This window comes from Uloborus diversus, chromosome 6 (assembly GCF_026930045.1).
Source record: "Uloborus diversus isolate 005 chromosome 6, Udiv.v.3.1, whole genome shotgun sequence".
Taxonomy (NCBI): Eukaryota; Metazoa; Arthropoda; class Arachnida; order Araneae; family Uloboridae; genus Uloborus; species Uloborus diversus.
In genome coordinates this window covers 30128996-30140863 of record NC_072736.1, presented here as the reverse complement: position 1 = coordinate 30140863, position 11868 = coordinate 30128996, and positions in this window count along the sequence as shown.

Here is an 11868-nt window from a genome sequence, read left to right as displayed (position 1 = left end):
ATTTTTCTAACACTACATCCAGCCTGATGTTAAAATTTTATTACCAAAACCATTCTTGTTTCAATGAGAAACATTCCTGGAACCATTCTTGTGGCCACAGTGAGTCATGCTCTGGCCCTCAGAGCTTGCTCAATTTAGTTCACAAAATTATCAAGCAAGTCATTAAAAAATATCGCCATCATCTTCGTTTCCTCTGTCCCTCATTCAACAATTAACTGTGGTCAAATTTTCTTATGATTTATTGAGTCTGAAGACTCATTAAATAGATAAGTGGTGTTAAATAACATAACTCATGTCATGAAGATGAGAGAACACATTAATGAATTTAGCAATAAAATACCACTCCTAAGCCAGGGCTAAGGCAGAACTACATGCAATATACCAGGCAACCGGAGACTTTAGTTTCATTATTATTAGAACTCTTCAGTCAGGAATAGAGAATAACAGGGTTTGTACCCTCCTTCAAAACTCCTCCAATACTCCTTTATTTTGGAAATTTTCTTGAAGGACCCTTCAAACTCCTTCATTTTGATTTTAACTCCTTTTTTAGTTCAAGACTGCATAATCTTCCTCTATGACAGTAACTTAAAATACTTCGCTCGACAACTTAACTTCTACACAAAGGTGAAGGTATATGGGCGATTTCAATGCAGTAATTTTGTATATTTATTTTTTTTTCATAAAGATGTGATTTATAAATTGATCATAAAATTGATCATAGAAGTCATAAAAGTTGAAGGTGAAAACATTATTAGATGACTAATACATTTCATAAGTGAAGTAAAACATGCTTAAATGGTGCTTGGCTATTTTTTCAAGTTTTATGATGATTGTTTTTTTTTTTTTTTTTTCCACCACACTCTCAGCATCAAAAGTCAGTTTGTCTACTTATTATTTAACTATTTAAAACTGCTTAAGTAAATGTACTATGTTAAGTGATTGTGTTTAAAAAAAAAATACTGTTTAGTAAATCGTAGTTATGATATTGTAAAAAGGGTCATCCACAAGTGATGCCATGCCTTGAGGGGAAGATAGGTTCATGAAATTGTGACAAGAGGAGGTGGGAGGGTGGAAAAAAGTGCATCACACCGTTATTATAACAATATGTTTAATGAATAAATTGTTTAATGAATTACAAAAATATGACACGTGACAAGAGGAGGAGTAAGGTGAAGTGTGACACTTTGTAAAAAAAGGGGGAAAGGGGGTCAAATATGTTGAAATAAAGTGCGACATCATTTAAGGACAGCCCGTTTGTACGCCTTCAAAATCTCATTTTAATCCTTCAGAACTCCTTCATTTTATTTCTGAAACTGAGTACGAACCCTGAATAACCAAGCTGGAGGCAGATGTCATCTCATTGAATCTGAGAGTGCCATCAAACTGGTAGATAAAGTGAATTTATCTCACCAGTGAGTGTCCTCAGCATGGCACTCTCAGCTTCAATGAGATGACATCCAGCTTGGTTATTTACTATTCCGACATTAAAATCTTCTATCAATGTTAAGCATAACGAGAAATTATTTGAATATTTTCATGCGGTTTGTTTTAAACGATGACATTGACATAGAACTAGTGACGCCTGTTTTTGTTATTTCTGTGGCGATTTTAAAACAATAGGTCAACGAAAGCTACTCCCAGTCATTTATGAATGGGATATTTGTATTCAAATAGTGCTTCAAAAAAAAAAAAAGTTTTCACACCCACATCTGTATCTGTTAGTGGTGGTCAATACATGTTCAGTGACTTCAGTAACAGTAAAATTGGAAAAAAATTAAAATCTTCATGAATCTAGTACTTTCTTTCATATACTTAGTAAATAGCGACTTACACAGATAAAAATTTTATATCAAGATTCATTTTTCTGATCATTTGCCAACCCTTAGGCCATTGCTCCTCAACCGGTGTGCCGCGACAAGGTCCTTGGTGTGCCCCGGTATTTTCGGAGTTGTGGGAAAAGGAAGAGCAGAGATGTACAGTGGCTCCCAAAAGTCTTCGTACACCTTCGACTTTCATCGAAATAGGTCCCAGTCCATTGGTTAGAATTAATATTTCGGAATAGGTATTTAATTATAAGATCTATGATCAATTTTTAACAAAACTACATGAAAAGTTGAAAAAAAATATTAAAACTTAATTTTTTAAAAATCAAAAACCAAAAAGTGCCGGAAATTTTATCTCACAAAAGTCTTCGTACACTTTATAAAATGTCTATATATTATTGAATAGTCTCACTTTTGATTAAGTTATTAATTAGAAGAATATCATACAGTATTCATAACACCTTTTAAACGTCTGGGAATAGATTTCATTCTTTTTCTTTCTTTTTTTTTTGCGTAATTTCCGAGTATGTGTTCAACCACACTTCGAGTCTTACTGTTTCTAGCTCTATTTTCGTTTTAAAGCCCTATTTTCGTAATCTAGCCTCCAGATATCTCTAAATACATTACATTAAGTTAAAATCTGGAGATTGAGGAGGTCTTTTCTAAACTTTAGGACAATTTTCGAGGCACTCGACGCAAACGTTGAAAACTGTGTGCTTCTTATCGTTATCTTGATAAAAAAACAAAGTTGTTTCCAATAACCAAATTTTTGACTAAGAGTTCAAAGTTGGTTTTTAAAATATTTAAAGGAATATCATGATTCATTATTTCATCAAAAAATTCCAAACTATCAAGTCCTGATGTTGATATGCACCCTCACACTAGAACATCTCCACTGTCCTAATTAACTGATCCAACTAAGTTCTTAAGATTAAGTCCCTAATTTTTTCTTCTACTTACAATTATACAACAATTTAACCAAAAATGTTGAATTAATTTTTATCTGCAAGTAAGACGTAATTCTAAAACGTTTTGAGCTTATTTATCATTGATTTTGTGACGAAAAGCTTAAGCTTTCTGTTTTTCGCACGACCAAGAAAATTTCTGCGGGAATAGGTCCCATTTAATACAGCTAATCAACGAACTTGGCGAACAATTTTAGGTGAAAATGAAATGTAAAATGTTTCATTTAACTCTGCAGAAACTTTTACAGCACTCAAATGTGTATTTTTCATAAATTTTTTAACTTTAAATCTCCGATTACGTTTTGTCAACTTTGCCGGTTGACCTTTTCTTACCTTGTTTTCGGTCCGATTTCTTTCTTTAAAGCATTTTATCAAGCACTTTACTATACAAACAAATAAATTAACTACATTAGAGACATTTCAAACCAATTTACCGCTACTGTGGGAAAAAAATTCAAATTTTGAATGGTGTTTGCGGTTTTTAGGAATACCAGCCATTTTATAGTAATAAGCACAATATTAAGGAATAAATAAACAAAAAATTAAAGGCAAATGACTTATAAGGGTCAACACAATGCAAAAATATTAATAAAACGGCATATCATAATTTTAATCATGAATTAATTCGAAAATATTTGAGTGTACGATGACTTTTGTGGCGTGTTATTTCTCTGTCCCTTCGTTTTCTGACCCATTTCAAAAAGAAGATCCGTCAATATTTTGAAAAAACCAATGGGTTGGATTTAGAATGACATAGGAATGACGTGAAAAAATATTGGACTTCATATTCCAATTCAGTTTCGAGTTATTTTGATTTTACAAAAAAATATCAAAGTGTACGAACACTTTTGGGAGCCACTGTACGTATTTTACATGCAATATACCGACAGCTCGGTTATCCCATCCATAGACCGCATTTTCATCTTGTTATGAACTCATCAGTCTGGCATAGGGAGTAACCAGCTGGATGCAGATGTCATCTCATCATGTAGTTCTGTCTTAGCTCTGGCTTAGTGGCGGTAACTTACTGCGTGGAGATTTATTTTATCTGCGCAAGAGTTTAGATATAGTCTTGCTAGTTTAACTAATTGCCAAATTGCATTGAAAACTGCATACCAACGGTGAAGCATTTATTTTACCCGCAAGAGTGTAAAGAAATCATATGGGGAACAATAGTTTCCGATTGCAACGGATGAGGTGGTTAGAGTACCAATTTCAGACTATATCAGGTATCGAATTAATGAGAAGAAGGGTCAAATGAAAAAATAAGTTGGTTTATAAACCACAGATAGGGTGGTAAAATTTTATTTCAAGTTGATGAATCAACACACATTGAAAGAGAACCACTCTTGCTAGTGAGGACGGCATTCAAGATCATTATCCTTTCTGAAAGAAAAAACTTCTCAGCTTGCAATTTGTGATGAAATGTTCAGCGTTATAGCTACATAAATAAAAAACAACAGGATTCAGTGCTGCAACTGCACTTGCGCTTGCAGCGATGGAGCAGTTGCAATGACGGGGAAGGTCGAAGACTCCATACTGAATGCAAAAAATCAAATTTCAATTTTTAAATAAATTTGTGGTGGCAGAATCTTTGGATATATAACACATTTGGTTACAGTTCGATTTGGTTATAGAACAATATGACTGGGTTCGTGATCCGTTGACGCATCTGCAAGGAACTATCTTCAAAAGCACGAGAAAAAGTTATAGACCTCAGGTGCGACAGCTCCCTAATACAGTGAAACCCATCTACAACGATATTGTGGGGACCTAAAAAAATATTGTTATAGACAGGTTATCGTTTTTTTTTTTTAATTACGCCTACCATCGTTCTTTCAAACATAAGGCGTCTTGCTGTCCAGTTAAACAATGAAGTGGCCTCAAAGGGTGTTAGGGCCTGGAAGTCATCACAATTATGAAAAGAGGAGCAACTATAAAGATGCTCCCCTGTCATTGGAGAAGTCGCCTCACAGAGCACACAGAGAGGTGAATCTGCCAGGTTGATTTTATGTAAATGGGCCTGTAGATAGTCATGTCCAGTAATGGTTCGGAAAGAGGCAACTCCCAGGGCTCTGGGAAGGAGAGAAAGGCATGTACGCTGTTCATCATCCAGAAGGCAAGCCCAGGGCTTTCCGTCAGCTTTGTTCCTCAAGGCAGAGACTGTAGCATGTTGGATTTTGCTTGCGAGAAGTCGCTATTGTTTCTAAGTGGAACCGGGCAAGAAGGTGGAAGCAGGGACGCAGCCTCTTTAGCCAAGGTGTCCGCTCGTTCATTTCCATAGATGCCGCAATGACCTGGGATGGGTTATCGTTATAGACAGTTTGAACACTTGTGCAGTCATTTCCTCGCTATATGTACCGTATGTACGTATTACATTTTTTTTTCGAAAGCAACTAACTTACTTGATCTTATTAAAAATTTATATAAAATATAAATGCAAAGTAATAATTTAATCACTTAATTTTACCTTTTCTAATGAATCAAAATAAATATTGAAAATATATAGTCATGCAACAAGAGAATGTTTACGTTACTACCAGCATTATGATATCTTTAAGCATAAACGTTTGGTCAATTCGCCATTTTTTCAATTTTTTTACCTTTGTTGTTTCTTTTATAACCTACATTTTCAATGTTGATCAATTGGATGACAGTAGTTAAGTATTTCTCCTATTTGTCCTGAAATTATTTCTTAGCTTTGTGCTTCTAACATCCAACTTTTCTTACCTCATATTTGGGACGTGGCGTTTAAGATAGAGTAAGCAGTAATGATTATTTTTATTTTTTGAAAAAAAAAAATGGTATAAATTGTCGTTATAGACAGGTGCAGCCGCCTGCCTTGTCTAGTGGTCAGAGATGTCTGACTGCGACAGGAAGGTCCGGTTTCAAATCCCGGCTCGGGCATGGACGTACTTACTCTCCCCTGTCCTTGTCCTTTCTTTGTGAGAATGTGTTGTTGTGCTGTGAATGGTTGTCTACCCAATAAACGGGTCCTTATGGCATGTGGGTACTGTAGAAGTCGGACTTCACACCAAATTACGGTACAGTTGGAAAAGTGAAGCAGCGCACCCCAAATTGCCAGTCTAGCTGGCACACGACAACAACATTTACAGGTGCAATCTGATTATCACTTTAGACAGGTTGTTAATATATTGAATAAATGAGAATTTTGCTGGAACCAAAGAAAATATCGTTATAGAAAGGTTTATTGTTATAGACAGTATCGTTATGCACAGGTTTCACTGCACTAGGGTTTAGCGAAATGCCTTTGGACGCATAATAAATGTTAGTAAACAGCGTATCTAAAAAAAAAATATATGTTTACGTTATGCATGTCTTGTTACTGTTTCCATTTTAAAGATGCCATGATAGATTCTCGGTTTAATAACTTTGTGTAGCTATTCCCAACATACAGTTGGAAAGTGCCACTGAGCCTCAAGACAAGCACAAATGTCTTAGTCATGTTTAGTGAAAGTTTCGGATTTTCTGGCCGTAAAAAGCACTGATATCCTTGATGAACTTAAATACAATTTCTAAAGAAACATATTTAAAAGATTGTTTTATCCTTATGGAATCGCAGTTTTCTCTTTCTGGTCTTGGCTATAAAATATGGAAATAAAATGACACATAAAATTTAGTTAAGTGTGCCGCAAGGATTGAGCCAACTACCAAGTGTGCGGTAAAGTAAAAAAGGTTGAGAAGCACTGCCTTCGGCAACCCTATACCATTAGTTTTGTAATATTTTTACCAACATTTTTTTCTATAACTTATGTGAAAACTCAATGAGGGTAAATTACTCATTTTTGGGCACCTTTTAGCCCCTGGCAAACTTGGTTAAGGACTGGAAAAAGGTAGGTAACCCTAATTTACCGTTTTCTTTACAGCTTTTACTCTTCATTGATGACAACAATTTTTGGAAACTCGATGAGGGTAAATTACTCATTTTTGGGCACATGTAACCCCTGGCAACCCTCATTAGTTCACATGCTACAGGTAGGCAACCTTACTTGAATGTTTTCTTTACAGATTTTACTCTTCATTTATGGCAACAATTTCCAGAAACTCGATGAGGGGTAAATCATCTCCCTCATTGAAAACCTTTTAGCCCCTGACAAACAACCCTATTAGGGAGCCGAAAAAGGTAGGTAACCTTAGTTTAGCATTTTATTTCCATCTTTTACTCTTCATTTATGATTACGATTTTTGGAAACCCGGAGGGTTAGTTACTCATTTTTAGGCACCTTTCAACCCCTGGAAACCCTAATTACATCACGTGAAAGAAGTAGAAATTCTTACTTTTAAGTTTCATTTACAACTTTTACTCTTCATCTATGGTAACAATTTTAGGAAACTTGATGAGGATAGGTCAAGCCAAGAGGGATCTTAGACTACCAGGGGTGCAAGTAAACTCAAGTAAAATTTTCGAAAGCTTGACCCCCCCCCCCTCCCCCAAGTAAAAACTCTTTACATATGGGTCAATCCATTAGAAATCACCAAGGCTGTGTTGCTTGACATTTTTGATTTTCTCCATTTTTTTTACTAGTTATTTTCTACTACTAAGTGAGTTCAAAAGTGTTGAAAGAAAATTTTTTAGGCTCATCCTTTTTTTTAACCCGCCATTTTAAGTTTGCCTAGTTGCTGTTTTTAGAGAGCGGAATTTAAAAGTTTTCATTCAAAAGATTGGACTGCTAATTAGTCGGAGTTCTCTTCGCTCACTCATAGGCTGGATTGCAGTAACGAGACGGTTTGGCGACTTTGGCCATAAACAGCAGAGTTGTGGAATTATTTGTTTGCATTTTAAAGCTACTGTTAATGTAATTTATTGTATTTTATGTTTATTTCGTGAAATATTTTAAATTGCGAAGAATTGTTCTTGGGTTTTAAAGAGTTTAGTCATGTAAATTTGAAGAATGTTTATTTTATATCAGGAGGGGGGGGGGGGGGGGGGTGAGTGGTTTTTGCTATTTCAGGGAACTTTTTTCCTTTATCATTTTTTCAAATGATATCCTTTCGATTGTTTTATATTTTTTCATATGAGGGACGTTGCAGCGGGATTTGCTGTTTGTTTTAGATGGGTATAGTTAGTTTTTTACACTTAATATCTGAGGACGATTTTTATCCTTTGAGTATGGCTGAAGGAACAAATCATAAATTTTATAAAGATCTTTCAAGTACATGAAAAAAAAAGTTAATCATACATCTGCTCAGTGGGCATTAGATAAATCAAGTTGTAATAAATATACACATTCTAACACCAAGGAGCTTAAAACCTTTTCTTTTCCCTTATTTTTGTCAACAAAAAGGTTCAAACACTTGATAGTTTATTGAAATTTTTCAACTTTTCAATTTACAAAGTTTGAACAGAGCAACATCTGTCGAGTCCTTTAGTAAAAGTTTATCACTAAGTAGGTAGTATATATGCAAATTCTACTGTAATTATGAATTCGATCTCATACCCAATTGCAATCTTCTTCCTAAAATATAGCATTGATTTATGATCATTATGAAGTCCAAAATAACCAAAGAATGTGAATTGTCACAATGTTATATATCAGTTAATATGTTATATCTATGATTCCACGTCAACTGACCTAAATTCTTAAAACTGTCCCTGCTCGATCATCCCCGAATGGGATGAAATTTTATAGAGGTGTAGAAGGAGGTCTTTGAAACTAACCTATGCAAATTTTCAGCTTCCGAGATCCAAATCCTGAGGATCTAGGATCTCCAAAATGACGGATCAGCTTTGTGAAAAAAACTGCCATGTTGTGGTCAAGGTTACAGAAAATTTTATTACACTGAAAGCATGAAATTTTGGGAGCTTAAAGTACATTTGTCTGTTGATTCGTTCTAGTATTTATGTGAGTTTAAGTTCATAAGATTTTGAGTAGCACGCAAATAAAGTCGTGGAAAAACGCTCTTTTATACTGAAATCATCATTTTTGAGACCGTTTAATTAAGTAAGATGATTAGATCTCATGGTTTTCTGACATGAGTCTAAAACTACACCACCTAGAGCATAATTACAGCTCCTGCTCAAAGGTATTGACTCGGGCTTTATAGAGGAATTAACCTAAAACTTTGATTCTTGTTGTTGTAAATTATCAACTTTAAGACCATGTAATTAAAAAAGTTGATTAGTTGCCATGGGTTTCTAACCTGGACCTTAACCTACACCACTCGGACCATAACTACAGCTCTGTCCCAAAGTTGTTGACCCGTTGCAATCAAAGTTATTGTTTCTAAACTTGGCCATTTTTAAAAAATCATCGACTTTGAGACCGTTTAACTACTAAAAGCCAAGAGACACGAAAGCTATTTTATATTTTTCTTAGTACTATACTGTGGTGAGTAGTTAATCATATACTTATTTCAGAGGGTTATTCATGGCTTTAGCAGATATCCGGGCCCAAACAAGGCAAAAAAAGTTTTAAAAATTGCATTTTCAATTGACCTTTGCCCTCAAAGCCATGAGTGAGTCACCAAAATATTTATACTAGAATGTACCTAGTACCAAGTAGTATCCTTATTTAAAAGAATTGGCTTGGCTCACTCATTGCTTTTGAAGCAAAAAGCAATCATATACACTGCTTGACATTGAAAATGCAACACCAAGAAGGAGTGGTCAGAAAGTAATGAAATTAAAAAAAAAGACTGAGACAGCAAGGAATAATAAATGATCTTAATTTCAAAATGATAGGCAGAATACAGAGCGAGAACGGCATCGGCTCAGTAAGATGTAGGACCACCGCGGACAACGATACACGACGAAACACGTCTAGGCAAAGAGTCAATAAGGGTGCGGATGGTGTCCAGAGGGATGACTCTCCATTCCCTTTCAACCACTTGTCACAGTTCGTCTTCTGAACGAGGCAGGGACAGAGTCTGCAAACGGCGTCCAATCACATCCCACACATGTTCGATTGGTGACAGGTCAGGAGAGTATGGTGGCCAGGGAAGCATCTGTGTGGCTTGGAGAGCATGTTGGCAGATGCGAGCACTGTGTGGTCGGGCATTATCCTGCTGAGAAATTGCATTAGGTAGCCCTGGAAGGTAAGGGATTGCCACCGGCCGCAGCACATTATCCAAGTATCGTTGGGCCGTCATAGTGCCCTGAATACGAACTAGAGGTGATATGGAATTGTACGCAATTGCGCCCCAAACCATTATGCCACGTTGTCGTGCGGTGGGAGATTCCACAGTTACTGCCGGATTAGATCTGTCTCCACGTTAATGCCACACACGTATGCAGCGACTATCATTTGATAAACAGAAGCAGCGGGATTCATCTGAGAACACAACATTTCGCCATTCTGTCATCCACGTCGCTCTAGTCCAGCACCATACTAAACGTTGCTGTCTATGTTGTGGGGTCAATGGCAGTCTTCTTAGAGGACACAGTGATTGCAGATCTCGTGCGACCAAACGACGGGAAATGGTTCTGGTTGACACGGGAACATTCAGGGTATCTTGCACCTGCTGCAGAATCGAGGAACAAGTGACTTGTGGGTCTGCTACAGCTTGTCGGTGGATGCGTCGATCCACGCGTTCTGACGTCACTCTGGCTGCCCCTGCACTCCTCAATCTTGCCACATTTCGTTGTTCCAGCCATCTTCGGCACAGCCGATGCACCGTGCTCGCATCCATATGGGTATCAGCTGCGATTTGACGTATGGACCAACCTCCTCTTCTCAGTCCGATCGCCATACCTGTCGTAAAATCGTCTAACTGCTGGAAGTGCCTTCGTTGACGGCAGCCTGGCATTCTCTCGCGTTACACGTATCTTCCAAGACAAAAACAAAATTTCTTCGATAATTCTCCAGTCAAAAATAACAACACAAATGTTGCCCATTCTGCAAGTTTCTTCCCTTATATCTTACTTCACGTGCATTGGAGAGCTGCGCATTTCACATCATTTACATAACTCAGCGATGTTCATCTACTCTAAAATTTGCATAAATTTCTGAACACTCCTTCTTGGTGTTGTATTTTCAATATCGAACAGTGTATTTAGCTCTTTTTTCTCAGGACCCTAAATTTTGACCACTGGAGGGCCAAAAAGTCAAATGAGAGAGGAAAGAAGCTTCACTTTTTCTTATCACAATACTAGTAACAAAACATGAAAGTTTCAGGAAAATTGAAAGTTCCTACTATCAGGCCCCCCATTCACTTTGTCCAGCTTTAAAAAAAATGACCCTTAATCATTTAATGGGGAAATCACATGACATTTACTGTTTTCCATCATAACGTTTTTAAACTAAGCTTTTTAGGAATAAATTATAGCTTAAGTTGCTCCCCGATAATAGCTATCTATGGTGAAAAATGGTTAAAATCGGTCCAGTAGTTTTGAAGATTACCCTACATACATACATACAGAAGTTGCGTATGTTTGTCACCATAATGCGTTTAAACGGCTGGACCGATTTTGTAAAAAACTTTTGTGTGTAATAAAGTTATGGCAAGCATGGATTCGAATCGCAAGGGAACGAATCGGAAACGTTTTTGTTAATTAATTTAAACATTGGATGGTTATATCTCCCAAATGATGTAATATTTATTTTAACCTATTGTTGAGCGAAAACTGAAATAAATAGATAAAACTTAGAGAGAGTGAAGCCTTCATTTCTTAAAAGCAACAATTTTAGGTCCCGTGATATATTTTAAAGTGAAGTACTGGAAGGTTCACGCAAAACGTGTGTTTTGTCATCAGGGCCGTGCTGGCCTGGTCGGTAAGGCATTGGACTTGGGGCCAGAGGGTCTCAGGTTCGATCCTCGCTGGCCGAAGATCCGCCGTCGTCATTAATGGTGACTGGGCGACGTTAAATATGCTCGTGGTCACAATGTCCTCCAAGTGAAACAATACTTCTGGAGGTGTTAGACCAGAAAGTTATTCTTCTCCTGGCCTGGTTCTAAATTCTCGAGCTGTCCATAGATGGCACCACCATCTATTGTGTTGTCTTCTGAAGGCAAGGCGCCTGGCACGCAGTCTTTCATAGTTTGGAACTGGAACTGGAAATAATTTTGCACAGGTGCCGGGGCGTATCCACTTTACCTGATATTCATACGGAAAAGGAATG